Genomic DNA, 5427 nt, shown 5'->3' with positions numbered 1-5427 from the left:
GAGGATAAATACATTAAAGACTGTGAAGTGCAGAGAGCTCCTGCTGAAAAGCGCTGTATTAGAGCTAGGTATTCTTGTGTTTGGTAGCCTAATTTCTCTCTTGTGCCATAGCTGGGGGGAGCGGGGGGGGGGGAATAGCCTTGTCAAGAAAGAGGCTCTGTTGAGATTTTATTGTAGCAGGCACTCCCCAGAGCGTAACTTCTATAATCTCTCATTTCCACTTTTACCCAGACAGGGGACCACACCTAGTTGCATAGGAGGAATGTGTGTGGGTGAGAAACTAGTGTAGCACAATTAAAAGCTGATGATAACCCTACAAATCCTTATCGTGGAGGGTTCTAGCCATTTCTTTGGCTGAGGATCAAACAACGTGTAGGTCCCAGTGGCCATTTGACAAAGGCCTTGGATGTTGCCCACTCACAGCTGGCTATTGGAAGGGCTCCCTGTCCATGGTCTGGCCTGAAGAGCTTTGTAATCCAGTGATTAGCACCAGCAGTGAATTCCCACTTCACACACAGGCAGGTAGAAGGGTTTGGAGGATAGAATCATAGAATATCAGGGTTAAAAGGGACCTTAGCAGATCTAGTCTAACCCACTGCTCAAAGCAGGACCAATCCCCAGACAGATTTTTATCCCAGTTCCCTAAATGGCCCCCTCAAGGATTGAACTCACAAGCGAGGGTTTAGCAGGCCAATGCTCAAACCACTGAGCTATCCCTCCCTCCTCAGATAGCAATACTGCAACTGAGTGTGGGCCTTCCAGCCTGGAGACAGACACTCGCTAGCTCAGCTTGAACGAATGTACTAAAAATAGCAGGGGTGGCTGTGGCTGCAGAGGCTGGCCATCTGAACGGGGACCTGGCCAGCCAGGCAGCCTTGCACTTGTCCTGAGCCACCCCCATGTTGCAATGTCTACACTGCTGTAGCATGCTAGCTCCCACAGCAGAGCTAGCATGGGTCTGTCTATGTGGGCTGGGAGGCCTGCTCCCAGCTACAACGTACACGTCCCCATAGGCTGCGGATGTGATACTGGGCAGGGGTCCTCACTAGCTAAGGCAGGAGCTACAAGCAGTGATGGGTAGGAGATCAGCAGGGATCCTGGGAGAAGGCAGCCGGGGAGACTGGTTTGGTTTAAGCCCAGGCAGGCCTACTTTTCCATCAGTGCTAAAGGTAACTCTCCATTCCAGGGAAGGTGCTTGCACATGTTTTGCTGGCATGCCTGGAGCTTGTGCTACACCAGAAGTGTTGTCCCCAACAGTCAGGCTTTACGAGGAACAGGTCCACATTAGATGCCATTTTGGCTCTTCGCTTGTTGTCAGTGATACATCGCGAGTTCAAGAAGCCCCTGCATGTAGTGTTTGTTGATCTTAAGGCTGCATTTGATTCAGTAGACCGTGTCGCATTATGGAAGGCCTTAAAGGGCGTAGGTGTCCCTCCCACACTGCTGGACTTGATTAGAGAGCTTCATAATGGAACAACTGCCCATGTTCGTCTGGGGAACCAGATGTCAGCGCCTTTTAAATCAGTATCTGGTGTTAGGCAGGGCTGGGCTCTGGCCCCTGCACTCCTTTGTCGGGCAATGGATTTCATAATGCAGCATTCCGTCAGGTCCATAGGCACCGAGATCGGTGATCTCTTGCTCACAGACCTTGACTACGCTGATGCCGTTGTTCTTTTAGTACAGAGCCCCGACAGGTTTTGTGAGGCACTCCAGTGTATGGAGAAGGAGTCAGCTAAGATTGGTCTCCATATTTCATGGTTAAAGTCAAAAATTCCAAAATCTAGGACCAATCTCCAATCTCTTTGTACAACAAAACCGTCAAATCAGTTTCCAGCTTTTGCTATCTGGGTTCTATACTTACCAGCTCCTTCAATTCTCACAGAGGTGCTCCATCGGATTGGCATTGCAGCATCTGCCATAGGCTGTTTACAACGGATATGGAATCAACATAATCTTAGTATGACAACCAAGTTCAGGATTTATTCTAGCTGCATACTTCCCATAGTGTTGTACAGCTGTGAAACATGGACACTACGCCGCACAGACTGGACAAAGCTGGAGGCTTTCAACACAAAATGTCAACGTTGTATATTGGGCATAAAATAGAGTGACTTAATCTGTAATGCAGATGTTTATGGTCACTTGGGTCTACGGACTACTGGGGCCATTGTCCGCAGGCGGCGCCTTACACTTTTCGGACATGTCGCAAGGATGCCACAAGACGTTCCAGTGAACGCCGTTCTCCGGGTGGCTTGTAACATCTGGGATAAAATTCTACCAACTGAGGGGTGGAGGTGGCCCAGAGGCAGAACCCCTATTACATGGGTTCATCAAGTCTGTTCCGACGTTGGACTCTCAGGCTGTCAAGCCTTTCCAGTTGTGCAGGAACAGACCAAATGGCAAATGATCGCTACAGTCAACAGTCTGGCTAAGCATTGAAGAAGACGACAGTAAAGCATCAAACTTTTAATCTGAGGGTCCAGGGTTCAAGTCCCTCATCAGGCACTAAGCCTTTCCCCCTGTTGCATGCCCCAGGAGCTTCAAAAGGCATCTCTTCAGAGCCCTCCTTCAGTGTTAAAGCTCTTGCTGTTTAACTAAAGCTTCCTGATAATACGCAGAAGCTCCCTGTATGTGAGGCTGCCACTGGGCCATGGGGAAGGGGGAAAATGACCCAGAAGGTTTATTTGGAGGGAACCATCTCTCAGTGGTTCTTTCCCCAACACATGGTACTGCTGTGCATGAGCTCTCCCCTGTCTCCAACACAGCACGGAGCAGTCTGTAATAAACACTGGGAAGGGTGTTTGATTTCCAATGTAATGTGACGGGGGGCAGAATGGTTAGCAAAGGGGACTGAGATAGACTCGCTGTGTGGCCCTGCCCCCTAAAGTCCTCCTGCCTTGGCTCCCCAGAGTGTAAAATGGAGAGAACAAGCTGGCCTCCCTTTGCAAATCCTTCTCCCGTGGCAGGTGCTGCTGTATAAGAGCACAGTATTCGTATGGATTTGCATAAAGAGTTGGGGGCCACATGTTTAAAGGTAGGTGCTCTGGGGAGTCACATGGTTGTGGGGGCACAGCCCTCTTACACCTGAAAACACTGTACACTTGCTGGTGAACTAAGCTGACCTGGCAAGAACAACTTCCAGGTGTCTGCATCTCTCTGGCATTGGCTTGAGCCTAAGCCCGCAAACACTGTATGTGCAGGACTCCCTGGTCCCTCACTGACATAATAGTTAAAGGCCCAATCCTGCATCCACTGATGTCAGTGGGAGGAGTGCGGGATGTTGTTACCGATTTCACTGGGAACAACATGCTCAGGATCTAAAGCAGAGGGAGGACTTTAGGAGGGGGAATCAGTTTTTGCGAAAGCAAAACTGGTTTAGGATTTTGCTCCTGCTTATCTGAACCCTCCTTCCAAATTGCAGCAGAAGAGACACAGGCTCTTGCACTCCAGTCATGGCTAGTGGACAAAGGAGTTACTGATGGTTCAGCGCTTCTTTTGGATTAGCAGGACTTCCATGAATTCAATCACCGGTTAGTCTGCCCATCCTTTTAAATCTGATCAGAACCTTTGGAACAGAAATGCTTTCTATTAATCGTAGCCTCCCTCACCTGCCTTTCTTTGTACTGATTGCTTTGGACACAGGTATTATTGGATCCTTCAATCACTGGCTATAGAAAGTGGCCATCTAACTACTGAGGAAGTTCCTAGTTGTGAATGGCAGAGAGAAAAGAAGGATGCAATGAATCTCAGTTAATAGTGGAAGATTAGGACTCAGTTGGAACTGGCACTGTTATTGACAACAGAGCCCTCCCATGTGCATGCCCTCTGGGACTGGTCCCCTGGTGATCACACAGCTAACAAGATTAGCTGCTTAATTCAATCAGAGTGAGAGAAGAGCACCGGATTACGGTAAAGGCAAAGCATGTATAATGTGACAGACCCCACTCGTCAGCATTGAACCAGGGATCTGGAGAGTTTAGTGCATGAGCCTCTACCACATGCTAAGGCTGTAAAATCATGGAATCCCAGGGTTGGAAGGGACCTTGGGAAGTCATCTAGTTCAACCCCCTGCTCAAAGCAGGACCAATCCCCAGACAGATTTTTGCCCCAGGTCCCTAAACGGCCCCCTCAAGGATTGAACTCACAAGCGAGGGTTTAGCAGGCCAATCCTCAAACCACTGAGCTATCCCTCCCTACAGCAGACATGCAGACACACACACTCTCTCTCTCTCTCCCCCCCCCCCCATGGGCCAAACACCACACCCAGGAGGTGTATGGGTTACATGCATCCGGCACACACAGCGTCAGCAGTGACTTCTAGTGCAAAACAAAGGAAGCTGGCCACGTTAGGGTTATTTTCATGCTTCCCTTGCGGCCCGTCATCTGCAGGTCAGGGCTGCTACTGGAAAGAGTGGCTGTGAATTACTTGATGTGGATATGGCCAATGAATCAATTCAGCAAACATTAATTCACACCACCCCTGGCCTTTTCCCCTGGTGATTCACGTGCACTTTCTTCTCTGTACTTTCGCATGAAACCATTTAAAAATACATAATAGAGGCAAAGAGCCAGTGCCTACGCAGGGCTGCTCAGATGTCAGGGACAAGCTGAAGACATCTGGTTTGAGGGCCCAATGCTTGGGGGAGCTGAGCTCTGCTCAGCACAAGTATACATGGCTTTATTTCTCCTTTACACACACACCCCATACTGCGACCAGCTTCAAGCCTCTTCTAATTTGCATTGGCTGGTAACCAGCCCCCCAGGGGCTGTTACATCAGCTGAGAATCATCAGAGCACAGGGACAGCTAGCTATGCCCCAACTCCTACCTATCCCCTATACTGAGAACTACCTGTTTGACTTTAGCCAGCTATTTAAGCCAGTATTCCAGCACACACCATAATGGGAGCCAGGAATTGGCCCCTATATGTTATTATTAAAACCATTTGGGAACAGATTGTGCCTAAGATTCAGAAGGCAACAGTGCATAAAACACACAAGTCTATCTTCCAGGGGTTTTATATTGCTACGTATCACTTTACCGGCTGAGGATGTGTGCAATCACACATGGAACTGGCATAGCTGTGCAGTCACCCCAATGAGATTTGCTTTTCCATGCACAGAGAAGCGGTTTTGCATTGTCATTTTTACAAGCAAATAGTCACGTTTGGGCATGCAGCCACACTAAATGGGCATGCATCTTGGGGTGTGCAGTTAATGTCCGACCGTTTGAAATTCAGCTCCTTTGAAGCGACACCGATATTCCTCTAATAACTTGGGAGGGATTTTAAAGGGTTTATTTCCCAACCATATTTCAATGTGTCCTTCAGTTATCAGAGGCAGGCCAGATGTGTGTTTGCCATAGCTACCTCTGCACACATACATCCACCCACACATCAAGGATGCATTGTTTTCCTAATTTCAAGTAT

Source organism: Mauremys mutica, chromosome 13 (assembly GCF_020497125.1).
Source record: "Mauremys mutica isolate MM-2020 ecotype Southern chromosome 13, ASM2049712v1, whole genome shotgun sequence".
Lineage (NCBI taxonomy): Eukaryota > Metazoa > Chordata > Testudines > Geoemydidae > Mauremys > Mauremys mutica.
The sequence above is the reverse complement of the archived record's forward strand: the minus strand, read 5'-3'. Positions refer to the sequence as shown.